The sequence below is a fragment of the Hemitrygon akajei genome, chromosome 1, assembly GCF_048418815.1.
Source record: "Hemitrygon akajei chromosome 1, sHemAka1.3, whole genome shotgun sequence".
In the NCBI taxonomy this organism is placed as follows: Eukaryota; Metazoa; Chordata; class Chondrichthyes; order Myliobatiformes; family Dasyatidae; genus Hemitrygon; species Hemitrygon akajei.
The window spans coordinates 60,368,596-60,385,720 of NC_133124.1; positions in this window are offsets into that span (position 1 = coordinate 60,368,596).

Genomic DNA, 17,125 nt, shown 5'->3' on the forward strand with positions numbered 1-17,125 from the left:
AGACAGTTTGACGTTGTTTACAACTCACTCTGGCAACCTCTGCGATGACACTGGTGCCAAGCTGTATCCGCGATTGCCCCTCCCTTGGACTACATAAGTGGCATGGAGAGAGGCTGGTTCTTCAAATCTTCCCGGCCAGGCTTGCGCCCTTGAGAGGACACAGTCCACCGGAGGCACAAACCCATGATCCCCTGGGACCGACGGTTGCCTATTATGTGACACCTTAAAATTGTATTTGGTAGCTTGCATTTGCTGTAGGTGCAATGTTAGAAGACAAGTGCCTTGGTGCTAGGTTGCATTCTACCTCTTGCAAAAATACTGAATATTATTGACAGGTTTGAGACAAATAAAGACACCTGGATAATGGAATGATATTATGGAGCGTAATGCTACACATAAACAAGGTTGTATTTCTAACAGAGACCATCTCTCACTGCACTTTTCCTAAATGTTTGGAACTAGGGTCGATGTATAATGTAGCAGGAGATGTAGGCACAATCTGAAGTCTATGTTGTCTGACCTTGCAAGTATTGGATGTGGGAAAGTGTTGAAATGTGTTGAAGCATCACAGCAATAAAGGTTGTGTATAATATACAGGAAGCTGAGAAAGAGACGGCTGTTTGGAGCAGAATTTTAAAAAAACATAGAAAACCAGAATGTTTTTGTAGGTGGAAAAGAATGGTGAGAAGGAAGTAAGGGTAAAACCACAGTTAACTTTGAAGGAACTCTGATTTCTCTATAGATCATATAAATCTTCTGATTCCAATATTAAATACTAAGGTGAATAGTACTTGCACCTTTGCTCTGCAAGTTTAATAAATTACATCAATAGTACAAATTAAGGACATGAATTGCCAAGATTTTGAAATGTATGTAAAATATGGAAACAGCTGAGTGTTCATCATGGAGGATGATTACCAGGGAATTGTTTGTTGCCACAAACTATTTTATTTTACATTGGGCTGGGACTTAAAAAGGCTCTATAACATTTTCAAGACTATCAAAATGTATCATAAATAATCTGCTAATCTTTTACTGTAAACTAGTGCTGAGACTGTTGCTCTTCATCCATGTGACTTTCTCCTTTACTGTTGCATGACCTTTCCCTGCCTTTACATTTCAGATGATTCCAGTCTGACTGCAGGTTTGTGCCATCAGGTGGGAGGTACAGAAGCCTGAAGGCACACACTCAACGACTCAGGAACAGCTTCTTCCCCTCTGCCATCTGATTCCTAAATGGACATTGAACCCTTCGACACTACCTTACTTTTAAATATGCACTATTTCTATTTTTGCATGTTTTTACTCTATTCAATATACATATACTGTAATTGATTGATTTATTTATTATTTTTAAACTTTTTTTCTCTTTTCTATGTTATGTATTGCATTGAACTGCTGCTGATAAGTTAACAAATTTCACGTCACGTATCAGTGATAATAAACCTGATTCTGATTCTATCAGAAATTCTTCAACAGATTATAAATGTGCAGCTTTTTTAAAAAAACAAACTTTAATTTTGCTCTTGCCATCAACAGTTTCTATCGGTTTTACAGACCATTGTTGATGAAGACTAACTCAATATCACAGAGTGTATTTAATCCTTTCATCAGCCATGTGAGTGCCTTGCATTATTTACCTTAATGCCTGAGTTCATGTTTTTATATTGTGTGAAATGTTGTTACAGTTTCAATGTACTCTACATCTGGTTGAACATTCAAATGATTATGAAAGCTCATACAGAGAATGCATCTGTCGAGAGAATAACATCTCACAGCAGATGCAGACTGTTAAAATGTGCACTACCTGGCAAGATATTGTTAATCCAAATAAAAGGCTCCAGAATTCATGCCAACCTGAGTATTTCTTTTTGTATTCCAATTGCATGATATTACTGATTGTTTTTAGTCATTTAGTAATGCACATTTCTCTCCACAAAGCCAAGTTGACTGGTTGCCTACTTACTTATTTAACCCCATCATTCCCACTTGGCTATAGGCCAATGACAGCAGCTCACGAGAGTCCTCTGTCTTGGGCTAGTCTTTCAAGTTGTCTGCAGGGAAAGCTCATCTTCAAAGATCCTTCCTCTCCCAAGGATGAGGTCTTTGGAGCTTCTGTTGGCATTTCTGTAGCTCTGGGTTTTTACAGGATGGGGTGCCCAGCCCCCAACACCCCTCCTTTCATAGCCAGGCTTGGGACCATCCATGGAGTTTGGTTCCCTACTACCTTGATCAATTACTGTATACTTCTAACAGTGAGACGAATAACCACACAACAGTGCCGATGAAATAATGAGTCGATGGATTAGATAGACAAATAGCACTGGACAGTAAAGATTTTTGGATGTGCTGCTTCCTCAGAATTTTTTTGTGGTTAAGACCACTTGAGACTGAACACAGGTGTAATTTCAGACTATTATATCACAGGAATTTGGATAAAGAAGAAATAAACTTTTATTGAATATAATATGTTTAATTGCATAACAATACTGATGCTTTGCAATAGTTCAACTAAATTAAAAATGTTTTGTTGATGATTTTCATTTGCATTCAGAGTCTGAGGTTTCTGGCTTAAGTGTCCAACAATAATCAGTCAGCATTGATGGATTCCAGTTACCCAGACATCCTTTCTCCGTGACTGCAATGTGCTGGTGAAACCTTTCACCATGCTCGTCACTGACAATGCTAGATTTGCAGAGAAGTCTAAATGGAAATGCAGAACATGAATCTTCAGTGACATGTTGCACTTCATGGTTTTGTATGCTTGAAGCATGTTGTCAACCAGCTGCATATAGTTTGGTGCTCTGTAGATGCCACAAAACCTTTCAATAACATTATTGAATGCCTCCCATGTGGTTTTCTCCGGTCCCACTAGAAGTTCTTTGAATTTCCCGTCACTGATGACCTGTTTGCATTGTGGACAATTGTGGACCTATTTGAATCTTGGCATCAGTTTTTCTGGGAAACATCTGTCTCAAATATTGAAATACTTCATGGAAATATTTGTGTCTGGTGACAGCAGATTCCACCCTTGCAGTCTTGAACCCAGTAATTCTACATTTGCCTTTGACAAAACCAAGACTCTGACCAGGTTGTTTAACTCAGACTGAGTTACCAGATGAAGCTCAGGCAACATAAAGGGTTCAAAATCAGTATCAGTAACAGTGTTATTGTCCTTTCCTGGCTTGTGCATCGTGGCATTTTTGCCTGCCTCCTCTAGACTACATTTCTCTGTTGGCTTCAGTACTGGAAGACTATTGTGACGCAGTGCAGATCTCGTGGCTACAGGGGGATTGGGGTATTGAATTGATTTTTTGTCTTTAGCAGAGAAACCAGACACACTGGTCAGACAGAAGTAGCAGTCTGTCACATCTGTCACATGAGCCTTCTGCTCTCGCCATATCATCAGGACTGCAAACAACATTAACTTCCAAATACCCCTCCACCAAGCTCTAAGATCGGCAGTGTATGTCACACAACTAATCTGAGGAGGCCAGGCTTTGCCTTGGTTACCAATTTTATATTATATTTCTTCACTATTCTTGGTGCGGCTGTAATGAAACCCAGTTTCCCTCTGGATCAATAAAGTATGTCTGTCTGTCTGTCTGTCTGTACACCTAAAACAGAGCTCATAGGCTTTCTTAATAGGAGGAGTCATGCTCTGTCAAGAATATTTAAGCATATACTTGCCACAAATGTAACAGAAAGAATCGCTGCTGTTGGAACATTGGCGAGACATTTTGCTATTGCAAATACTCCTGCAAATATAATTACTTTATTATAATGAGTACGCACAATATGCTTCACACGTAGAACATGCACATCAGCGTAATCGCAAACTAATACACATGTAATGCAATATGTAGAATGGTGTGTGTGTGATGCTTTTATCGCCTTTCTAAAATCCTGTCCTGCCATACAGCATCTGCCCTGCCTAAGCTTGCCCAGACATGCCTGTTCAAGGTAGAAACTGTTCAGCTTACATTGTGGACAACATTTTAATTGACTTCAATTATGGATTGAAAAAATAAATGTAGGTATTTTTAAAAAAATGGAGTGTGACAGGGAAATTTCATAGTGATTTTCATGATCAGGAGCCCTAGGTACACAAGATACACCCAAAAGTATGCAGGTAGCAAAATCTTAATTGTCTGGTGTAATTTAAATAAACAAAGGGCATAAATGAGAAATGCCTTTTAACAAATAAAGGGAAGATAACAATACAGAGGAAAATTAGAAAGGCCTAGAGAGTTTAGATAGCAGATCATTTTTCATGGAGTCACTGGGAAATGGGCCACTTGTCCTACCAAATCTGCAGCGATATCTGCAGCCAAATACACGAATCCTTAATTAATACCAATTTATTCTTACCAGATTATTATCAACCTGTTAAATAATGTTAGCTATGCTAATGTACGAATGACACCTGTTAAACTCACCTCAACATGTCTTTTACAGTCATTTAACCCACCATGTGCAATAGAAAAGTCACTGTTTCAAACAGTGCAGCGAGCACCACTGTCATTATTTTTGACCCCTATTAGGCAGGGGTACACTTTAGTGTAGTCTGGGGTGATGTACATTTTATATTTTATTTTTTTAGAACTCTCTGCCATGGTGCTGCAGGACACTAAACTGAACTGATGGACAATGAAAGAGAGAGAGTGGTCGACTGTAAAGCCCGCCCATAGAGAAAACTGATAGGTCTACTTAGCACAAAGAGAGACCAATCAGGATGCTCTCTCCGTCACTCTCTCGCTACGTCTGTCACTCGCTCTCTCTCTCTCTCTCTCTCTCTCTCTCTCTGTTTCCCTCTCTCGCTTGCTTGCTTGCTCTAAAAAAAAACGATTTTTGGGACATTGTGTATAATTTGCGGGTGTCAGGGAGCCACTATGTACAACTGAATCCAGAGATGTGATGAATCCATCATGTACAACTGAGAGGTGGGATGTCTGTTAATGCATCAACCTGCATGTACATTTGTATTTAGGATATGAGTGGAAACTAGAGAACTGGGAAGAAACGCACGTGGTCACAATATGTACATGCAAACTCCATATAGATATCACCCAAGGTCAGAACTGAACATAGCTTAATGTTCTGTGAGGCAGCTGATCTACTGCGTATACTGAACGTTTCCCTATTTCACATTATAGTTGAGTGGATAGAGAGATTGACAAAGTATTGGAAATTGGAATTGTTCTTACACGGTATTGGCTACCATATGGTGTACAGTTTTGGTTGTAGAACCACAGTTGTAAATTTGGTGGTTTTCAAGTCCAAGGAATCAGAACTTTGGAGACGCTAGCCTGTTAGAGGATCAGCACATCATGGACATTGTGGAGTTGAAGCTTTGGAGGATCAAAATGTTAAGTTGTTGGGTGTTTGGAACTATTGGGGAGACAAGTTACTGACAATCCATCCTGTTCTTCATTCATGCTACTCTGCTTGACAATGATATCAATGATTAGCTTATGAGAATCTAAAACCTGGTTTTAGAGGTTCAATCTGACCTTAAGCTAGGAGCACAGTAACTGAAGATCTGTTTCACATTTGCACTACCAAAGTTTCATGGTGAAGAAGTTCTTCCTTTTGATCCCCTCTAAGCTTCTTACCATTTCCCTAAACTAATAATAATTTTAGATATCTCTACTAAGGGAAAAGTTTCTCATTATCTATGCTGCTCATATCTTTATATACCTCAATCAGCCCCCCTCTGCTTACCCAATGTCCCCTTGAATCTCCATTAGAATCTCTTCTATACTCCCTCCATTTCAATAATGAGCTTCTTGTTTTGTGAATCTGTGGAACTTGTTACTACAAGCAGCTGTGGAGGCTAAGTCTACGTATAGTTAAGTTAGAGGTTGATAGATTTTTAATTGGTCAGGGTATGGAGGGATATGGGAAGAAGGCAGGAGATTGGGACTGAGAGGAAAAATAGATGAGCCACAATGAACGGCGGAGCAGACTCACTGGGCCAAATGGCCTAATTCTGGTCTTATCTAATGGACTTCCTATAATGTGGCAATCAGAACCTATATTTTATATACTCAGTGGCCACTTTATTATACCCATACTCCTGCTCTTTAATGCAAATAAATAGCAGCTCAGTGAATAAAAGCATGCAGAGATGGTCAAGAGATTCAGTAGTTTTTCAGACCAAACATCAGAACGGGAAGGAAATGTGACAGAAATTACTTTGACCATGGAGTGATTGTTGATGCCATATGCGGTGGTTTGAGGATCTCAGAAACTGCTGATCAGGGATTTTCACACACACAGTCCCTAGTTTACAGAGAATGGTGCGATGTACAAAAAATGACCAGTCGTCAGAAGTTCTGTGGGTGAAAATGTGCTGTTAATGAGAGAGGTCAGAGTAGAATGGTCAGATTTGTTCAATCTGACAGGAAAGTAATGGTAGCTCAAATAGAGTAACTAAGTGTTACAACAATGATGTGCAGAAGAGCATCTTTGACCCTCCGTCCACACTAAAACGGCCTATTAGTCCACTGAAAACAGAGCTTTTCTAAAACGCTCTCCAGGGTGTGTAATTTTGAAAATGCCAGATTGGCCGGAGGAGTGTGGACGGGGTAACCAGAGAAATCTAAAAATGCTGTCATGATGTGCCAGAACAGATGGTGACGGCAGCGCGCCATTTCATTGTTTTCTTGAACGCAACCTACAATTTCAGAACAGACGGCAACGAGACTGAAGCCAGAAGAGTTAGGAATGTACTCATCACATACTTTGAACCATAACTTACTGAATAGATAAGTATAGGTACTCACTTTGCCCTGTTTTCTGTCCTTGCTCTTATGAAGGTGGTTTACCTGTTTGTGCAAGTACTTCTCTGACAATAGATGTGTAACAGCCTAATGTAACATTGTACGGAAATACAAGAAAATACTGATGCAGAAATGTTTTATACATTTAACAAAAGGCTTTATTAATGCAACAGAGTTAGTCATGTTCGTCGTCAGCCGGATCATACTGTCCGTGAACTCCCTGTCAGTTGCCCCCATACGCTCCAGTATTTTTTTTTTAGTTTTAAGTCCTGCTGCACGAGAGCCAACAGCTGTCTGTCGTTTAAGTTTTTCTAGTCTGTAACTGAACGACCGTGCACTGTATTTCACAGTGAGATTCGACACCAAACATGTCGTTTGTTTTCTGTAGATGTGTCCTGCGCATGCACAGTAGGAGGAGATTCTCCGAAATCTCCACTTCAATGTGGACAGAGATATTTTCAAAAACACTTGGTGTGGACGCCTATCGTTTTTACGCGAAACCGGCATTTTGAAAATTATCCGGTCTGGTGTGGAAGTAGCCTGAATGTACAACACATCGAACCTTAAAGTGGATGGGCTACAGCAGCAAATCACAAACATACACCCTGTGGCCACTTTATTAGGTATAGCAGGAAACTTTATAAAGTGGCCACTGAGTGTATAACAGTACAATAACCTTCCTGCTCTTAGATTCCATGTTCTGTCTAATGAAGGAAAATATCTCACATGCCTTCCTTCTTCACCACCTTATCTGTCTGGGCTGGTGCCTTCAGAAATCACTGGACATGTGCACTCACATCCCTTTGTTCCTCATTATTTCCGGGATCCTACCATCGGTTATATATATCTGAGCCTTATTAAACTTCTCAGAATACACTATCTCACTTTTTTTCAGGATTAAATTTCACCTGTCATTATCTCTCCCCGTCGTCTCAGTTCATCTATTTTATTCAATATACGAAGACCGCTCTCCTTATACAAATTTTTGACTGAGGATGAGAAGTCCTTCCTCCTTCTAAATGATGTTAACCTCTGTGAGATTAAAATCAAAGTCAAAGTTGGTGTTCATGTGCACAAGTACATGTATGCGTTGTGCAGTGCTTGCAGCTGATCACGGGCACAGCACATCATATAAACAGCATGAAGATTAAGAACAGGTTTGAGCTGGAGCATAAGAGAGTTAAAGATTCTAGTGCTTTCCCAGTGTGTATGATGAATTAACTTTTCTCGGTACAGGCATTGATTATAACCAATGTCTTGATGACAAACTCTGCTATCTTCAGCAGGGATGATGCTTGGGTATATGTCGTCCAGTGGCATATATACCCCAATAGTCCTGACTGGACCTGAACTAGACCTGTATCTGACTGGAAACTTGAGAGTAGTTTGTTCATAGTAGAGTTAATCTCAAATCAGTAGCCAATATTAATAAAAGATTGGGGTGCTGAAGGCAATATGAATTGGAGCAGTGGTGTAATTGGGTTATAGTTGGGCCTTATTGATTGGAGAGCTAGGAGCTTGGTGGCCTCCTCCTGCTATTTCTTTATTTCTTGTGTACAATCCCCCAAACTTCAGAGTTTATCAAACTCAAAGGAAAAGCACTGGAATGAATCACTCTGGCAAGAATAAAATGCATTGCCTTGCAGAGAATAGACCAATTAGTGTTGGGTGACAGTCTGAGAGCTAGCAATTCATTTTCTTAAACAAGTTCATTTTCACCTGATCAAGTAAGAACATTGACAAATAAAGCTTTTTTCCCTCTACTTGCACACATTACTAATGACAATCCTTTTTGCATTTTGCTCAACAGACTTATTTTGAGACAGTTAATTCAATATTAAGCGATAATACATTAGCTGTTAAAATTTCTAATCTAGGTTGTAGTCAGAAATGCTGAACATTGCAACGCTGCCTATAAATAAATGGATTTGTTTGTTGTTACAAGGCAATATCATTTGGTTCTTTTAGAATCTGTCAGATGGCTGCCGAAAGCTGTTGAGACCTGCCTGATTTCTCAGTGCCATTGGAAAATAGATTATGATGCAGGTACCCATCCTATATTAATAGATCAACCTGCCATTTCCCTTGCCTCTAGAGACAACACTTCAATATCAACAGCTGTTTAGCTTCGCTTCATTTTCCCATCATATACAAGTTTAAATAGATCACCTGAAATCCCAATTTCCCTTGTGCAAATGATAACTCTGCCTTTTGCCCTCAAACATTACAAGTAGGAAAATCTTCCCCCAATTATGACTAACTTATTTGCAAGAAAGACACTAAAAATGTTACTTACTTCTTTGACAAAGTTTAAGATAATTTTATGTTTCCCCCCTGAAATAATATTATTCACCATTTATTTAACAAGCATATAATGTGTCGCTTTATAATCATTTTATAGTTTAAATTACATTTATTTTTTGGAGAGACAGCATTACTTAAACCTTAATTCTGTCAAAAATAACAATGAAAATAAAGCTTTTATCTTTCAGCAAAGAACAAACCGCTGGAATAATTCAAGATATCAAGCAGCATCTAAAGAGGGAAAGGAACGTTCAATATTTTGGGTTGAACCCCTGCATCAGGATATCTATCTTTGAGACTTGTTGAGCATTTATATCATTTCTATATTATTTTTATAAGAGAACAATGAGAAATTAGAAGTATTTTCATTGATATTAAATAAAGAAAGAAACCCTACATAAATAGTTCAAGTAATAAAGTAAGAAACGAAGAGTAGACATTTTACACAAATAAGTGTTTTGTTTTAGTCAATATCATAGTTCAGGTCTGTAAAAATTGAGCCCTCGTATATTGCCGATTCTTTACAATAGTGCAGTGGGCTCCCTGCCACATTATCACCAGCTGTTCCTTTATCAGTCCCAAACCTTAATATCATCTATCACTTATTTCACAGCAAGGTGCCTTTCAGGCACTCTACCATCATTCAGAAGGCAGTGACCCATGATGTCAGGAGACTGAGGATTTATAGATCATTTGGTGTGAAACAAACTGACTTGTAAAATAAAAAAAAGATGTAAGTAGGTTTGCTACACCTGCAATGGGTCCAGCCTTGTGGTCCAGCAATAGTTAATTCCCTGTTCGGAAAAATATACGCTTAGTCAACCTAAAGGGATAAATGGGCTGAAACATTTATTGAACTGATGTCACCATAATTAGATAAATGCAAACAAAATTAAAGATTATTCAATGGCTAGCATTGATGCATTTTTTAATTTATTCAGAATGTATTTTAGGTATTTTAATATTTTTTCTTAGAAAGTATTTGAAGAAATCATGGTTAAGTTGCAGATTTTTAGATTTTTAGGCTTCCTCACTAAATATATTTAAGAAACAGTTAAATAGGTTTTTACATAGTAAGGGGATTAAGTGTTATGGGGAAAAGGCAGGTAGATGGAGCTGAGTTTACGGACAGATCAGCCATGACCTCGATGGGCCGGATGGCCTACTCCTGCTCCTATTTCTTATGTTCTAACATGGAACATCCAAGGTACATGATGCATGCACATGGTAGAGGACAACTGCACTGGCACATTGCTATCATGGTAAAGCAGAGCCTACATCAGATCACCCATTTCCTTTCATCTCTCTGATAGTATTGTACATTAATCCATGCTGTTTTCTGTATTTTTACATGTGGCCTCCTGTAGAGGGGCTTATATTGTTAGCTTTGTTGTTAAATACACTGAATTCTGTGATGGATACACCTGCGGCTCGCAAATCAAGATCTTGAGGTCTTTGTGGAGTCAATCTTTAATAGTCATTTTGTAAATTCATCACCATGGGTCTAAATTTGTGTTTGAGTTGATTTCTAATCTACCCATGGCACAGAGAAAAAGAGATGTTTGGAAATTAGGTGAGAAACAACGTATTAAAACTTGGGAAAAGCAGCATAGACGCTGTTACATTAAATTTATGAGAAAATGGGGATTGTACCAGAGGACTAGCGCAAGGCAAATATTGATTCCTACAAATAAAAAACAATTGAGCAAGTGTGGAAACTGCAAGCAATTGGCTTAACATAAAGTGGTAAAGGATAAAGGACACAAGAGGTTTCAACAAGAGGAATAAACAGTCAATGTTTTGGGCCAAGACCCTGCGTCAGGACTGGGATTTCCTTTTCACTGATACAAAATAAATCTTGAAACCTAAAATACGCTGAAGGGTTGTCAGCAAGGAGCTACCGAAATGGTGGATATAGGTTACGTAATAGTGGAAATGTATTTGAGATTTCAGTAAGCTTTCAATAGGATACCAATGATCAAATTGTTCTCTGGTTACTTATATGAATGATTGGATTCAAGAACTTGAAGGACAATTTCAAAATTCAAGGTTGATTTCAAACCAGGTAAACTGGTTAAATCTGAGGAAGTCTGCAACAAAATACAAGAGCATATCATTAGATTTATCAAATACATATTAGGCAAACAAAAGAAGTACCACATCTTGCTAGAAAGAAAACGATGGCAACATAATCTTTGCAAAGTATGATAAAAGTCCAAATCACAGGTTAATAAGGTTAATAACCAGCAGACAACATACAAAGGTTGATTTCCAGAGGCATAGAATTGAAAAGTGGCAAAATTATTTTAAATTTGAATTGCATCTTGATTAGCTCGTAAATGGAGTACTGTGAACTGAACTGATATTTATAACATTACAAGGACATGCAGAGCTTGAGGAGGTTAAAAAATAAGGCAATAGAATTTTCTGAGAGGTTGCACATATCAGAAAAGATTAAGTACCCTATGGCTTTTCTTTTTTAAAATCCAATATTTGTCTGTAAAATAACAAAAAAATGATAGGGTAAGCATTAAAAAAGTGCTTCACTTGTGAGTGAGACTGGAATGCAGGTTATAAATATAATAGTCCCTGCTAAGTCCAATAAGAGAAACATCTTCATTTGGAGAATGTTTAAATTATGGAACTTTCAACCACAGATTGATTGATGTAATGATGATAATCAGAAGTAAACATTCCTCTCTTTAATGTTTTTTTATTTTGTTTTCAAGGTGGCTGAGCTTCTATCAAGGTCCCTGATCTGCAAATGGCACTCAAAACTGTGCTTTTGAATAATGGATGAGTTCCCGTTAAACAAGCTCACCGGCCAACCATTTCCCAGCATTCTCCAGGCACAGCTTGGAAGATGACGCCTCCATCTGGCTGGCGTATCTGACTGAGTTGTCACAGGTGAAGGAATATTAGGATTTTCTGTGGCATATGTGTGGATGGAGGTCTCTGTAGTCAAGCAATCACACTCTCTTTCTCTTTCTCACAATGGTGGGGAGAGTTTGTTGCCAATTCTTGAGTCGGAGAATTTTGGAAAAAAAGCGAAGGAGCAGGCTGCATCACCATAACACAACCGTTCGTCTCCCCTTTTGCTGTGAAATGGGTGACATCTCTCTGTCCCTTGTTAGTGAAAGAGAGAGAGAGAGAGAGAGAGAGAGAGAGAGAGAGAGAGAGAGAGAGAGAGAGAGAGAGAGAGAGAGAGAGAGAGAGAGAGAGAGAGAGAGAAAACAATAGGTTTTGTTGACTGTGGATCATGGTCTCTCTTTGGGTGCTTTGTTGTTGTTTGTTTGGTGGGTGGCGGGCATTGACGCTCTCTACTGAAATGGGTGGGGGTGAAGGGAGAGGTTGATGCTTTGGTGCTTGCATGGGGAAGGGGGGCTTTGGGGTTCCAACATTTTTCTGTCATTCATTCTTTTGGGGTTCTGGTTTTTTTTTGTGGCTGTCTGCAAAGACTAAGCATTTTAAGTTGTATACTGTATACATTCTCTGATAATAAATGGAGAAAGAAAGGGATAGAAGGATATATTGATGGGGTTTGATGAAGAACTGTGTGAGAAGGCTCACAGACCTCAGCAATGGCATGGATCCTCTGGGCCAGGTGAACCGTATCTCTGCCTTTGGTCTTTGTCTATTTCTTATCAAGCTCACACCCTAATCTCTTGAATCAACTGGCATATCAGTTAGTTGTCTTGAAACATTTTTCTCAAGTGTTTATATTCATCTACCTAAATGTCATTTCTTTTTTTCCCTGATTATTTTCAGCACCTTCTGTTTTATGAGTGGTACACATGTGATCCCAAAACATTAATGTCATTGTCTTCCTGAACAGAAAGAGGCTTACTTTATTAATGGGTAGTTGATCTGTGCTCACATACATTTAACTATGTCTGCCAAGAATTATAACTGCAACGTTTCAAGACTTTGAAGGATGAGTATGATTTTCAGATGGCCAAGGTCTTCCATTCTGGCCCATAAAGTTATTAAGAAACCCACCAAATGATTGGCAAGATAATGAAGCTCCATAGCTATTAAGGTTAAAGTGAAATATAATATTGCCATGTTGTTTGACACTACAAGTATTTTCAATCTCACTCAAAGAATATTATCAAAAGCGACAATATGTTCCATGTTAGACCATTTCATTATATGTACAGTAAGCACCAGTGATGCTAGAAATAGTAAGCAGGTCAAACAGCTTTTGTGCAAAGCGAAACAGAACTAATATTTGAAGCTGGTAACCTCGCATCATGTTATCATGGAGTAGTAGGTTAGTAGGCTAGAATGATAAAGAGCGCACTAAGATAACATCTGAAAATAAAATGACTAATTATATGCGAGCAGCCCATACATTCAAAGACAGGAATTGAATGGATGATGAATCCTTATGCACTCAATGAACAATGACAGGTCCTTAAGGCAAAAGTTTATTGTATCTCCAAGAGCATGGCCTCTTTCTGCTGCATCCAGAATTTCATTCACAACAACCCTCATTAAGAAAGAGTGTCAGAAACCACACGTGCTTTACCCAGACAGATACTGCCGCCTGCTCACTGAGCAAACGGGTTACTTGCATAGAAACTCTCTGTACGTTTATGTGCTTCCCAGAGAAATCTGCAGCACTTGGGCGAGGAGATTCCACACAGCCCATAAAGGAGGATGATAGAAATACTTGTTGAAGTAATCAAATGTTAAGTACATTGCCGATAAACTGGACCCATTGGTACTGATTTGTTTTGGATAAATGATACCTTAAAAGTAGGCATCTCCTGTGGTGATTACCCAGATAGAGGTTTCTTTAGATCATCTATTTCTCACATGTGACAATTAGATCAATTGCACAATTAAAATTAAAAATTAAAAAAATGATCAGAATTACAACAGAAGTTGGATTAACAGCCATGACCCATTATTTTTGGCATTAATCAATGGCATTCTGTGGTTTTGAGTTACCCAGGATTAGCTGAAGCAATTGAGTCCATGGATCCAAGGTAACATGAGGACAGTGCATTTAAGAAGTCCATTTTGTTGAATTGTACCATCAAGAACATTGGTCTTGCATTCAAAATGTCCTGCCATACAATTTGACTAGAAACACGCACAAAATGCTGGTAGAACACAGCAGGCCAGGCAGCATCTATATGGAGAAGCACTGTCGACGTTTCGGGCTGAGACCCTTTGTCAGGACTGACGAAGGGTCTCGGCTGTGCTTCTCCCCATAGATGCTGCCTGGCCTGCTGTGTTCCACCAGCATTTTGTGTGTGTTGCTTGAATTTCCAGCATATGCATATTTCCTCGTGTTTGAATTTTACTAGAATGTTAAGTTCTGCTGGTATGCCTGTGTATAAATTTAAGCTTTTGCTGAATTGATGTGTAAGCTCCACAGAACCTTGATCTGCAGACTCATTTGCTGCTGGTAATCCTACTTGTTTAGGGCTACCTGCAATTGTGAAGTGCCATGTGTTCTGCAGTGTAGTCAGACGTAGTTTAATGCTGAAAGATCCCTCTCCTCCCCCATTCCACCATCTATTCCCCTCCACCCAGTCCTACTAAAGAAATGGCCAGTGGCACAGTCTGTTAAATGATTTGGCTACTCTCTAAGTAGCAAATGACTGCTGTCTTTGAAGTACATAATTCATGTTCTGATGCTTTTTAAAAGGTAGCAGACTAATAGTTCTAATTAAGATCTTCAGATTTCTTTGAGCAAGGATGTCCCAACCTCACAATTATTTTGGTAATTTCAAATTTAGCTTCAGCACAATGTACTCATCGAATTATCACATGAAAATAAACACCCAATTCCAATTCCTACACTGGTGTGTGTTCTACCTCTTAGATGACAGATTTTTCTCAGATTGGAAGTGAAACTTTTGTCCTGGTAGCTACCACACACTCACCTCTCACCTTCCACCAACTTTGCAAACAATTTCCCTCTTACATTTTTGTACCTTTATGTGTGATTCATATTGTTTGGCAGTGCCAGGAATATAATAAATTATGTGGAACCATGGGGATCTGCTAAAACATGTACATTTTGTTTATTTCCTCCTCCTCAATCACATTATACATGTTATACACATTTCACACACTCACAAACTCTGCCCTACTTTTATTTATTTGAAATTGAAAAGTGATTAAACTTTCACTCCATTTCCAGATTGAACATCCCCACAGGTAAACTGAGTCTTCTTGCTATTTCAAAATGTTTACCTTCCGTTCATCTATTGAGGAGGAAATTGTCACAATTCGGTTTCGTAGAATCGTAGCATAATTTTCTTCAGGAATACATATTGAATATCTTCTTGCGCATCTGTTGTAGGAATTATGTGATTTGTGTGCATTCTTGTCATTTTGTCCCCAATTTCATAAGCTATATCTTTGGATGGCATACTTCAGTCATTACTCCAATTTCTGAATATCAGATTAGTTAGATGATGTGCATAATATATTTTTGTTTCTTCTCAACAATCTATATTGCTACAATTGGAAAACGTGTTTTCTATTTTCATTGTGAGAATAATGCTCTTGCACCCCATATCCAGCTTCTCACAGAGTAACCATGCTGTTACATTGTTTTCATGCATTTTATTTAATCATGTAATCCCAGTGAGATAGAGGATGCCTCACCTGTTCATTCTCCACACAATCATAATTGCTGTTGTTGACTTATTATCAAGAATGGCTAGGCAAAGCTAATGGTTTCTCACCAAAGTTAATTGCATTGAGAGTTGGTGAAACATCTCCACTTTAAAGAAAATTCCTACTAGCTCTTTCTTAATTTGATTAACATTGGGTTCACTCTGTACATGATCAAGGCAACCCCATCTCCATAATTTAAAACATTACACACAGGTTTCAAAATGTATGTTTTACCTTAGTGCAGTGAACAAGGCCAGCTTCTAAAACTCTTTCTGTTCCTTTTTTTATATTAGTCCTATATTTACTTATAGTTTTCAAAGAATACTGTAATGGTGTCAGTACTATTGCAAGAGCTAGTGTTGATATAAATCATATTTAGGATGTAAATGCAATTTACAGAAAGCACAGCAGTGCCTCTACTTAGGAGTTTGCAGAGATTTGGCATGACATCTAAAACTCTGACAAACTTCTAAAGATGCGCAGTGGAGAGTATATTGACTAGCTGCTTCACAGCCTGGTATGGAAACATCAATGCCCTTGAATGGTTGATTTGGCCCAGCATATCGCCCCAAGGTAAAGGCCTCCCAAAAATTGAGCACAATTACATGAAATGCTGTTGTTGGAAAGCAGCATCAGTCATCAGGGATCCTCACCACCAGGTCATGCTCTTTTCTTGCTGCTGCCATTAGGTGGAAGACACAGGAACCTCAGGACTTGCAGCACCAGGTTCAAGAACAAAAGGGGATAACTACATTCAACTTCACTTTCCCCATCACTGAAATGTTCCCACAAAAACCAAACTCACTTTCAAGGACTCTTCATCTCATATGTTTGTTATTTATTGCCATTTATTTATATTTGCATTTGCACAGTTTATTCTGCACACACTCTGGTTGGTCTTTCATTGATTCTGTTATAGTTACTATTCTATTCAAATGAATGTCAAGGCTGTATATGGTGACATATATTTACTTAGGTAACTAAATTTACTTTGAATTTTCAATGTTGATCTAAGTTTTTTCAGTATTTGCAGGATTTCTTGCTTTCATCATTGCTTCTGTTGTTTTCTTTTTCTGATTTCAATCCATTTTGCATCCATTTTACATCAAGATAAATGAATTATTTCTGCACATGTGATTCTTTTGTGGTTTGTATTGTGCTCATACAACTACCTGACCTTGATTGTCTCAATATGCAGCCAATAATACATCACCTTGATTGCAAACACTTTGTGGGAAGGGAAATAGACTTAGTGTTTCAAGTCAAAGACCCTTTGTCAGTTTTAATACATTCCACGCATACTGCCTGACTTGCTGAGTGTTTCCAGCATTTTCTTTTTCAGATTTTCAACATTGGCAGTTTTAATTTTTGATTTGCAATTAGGGAATTGTTCC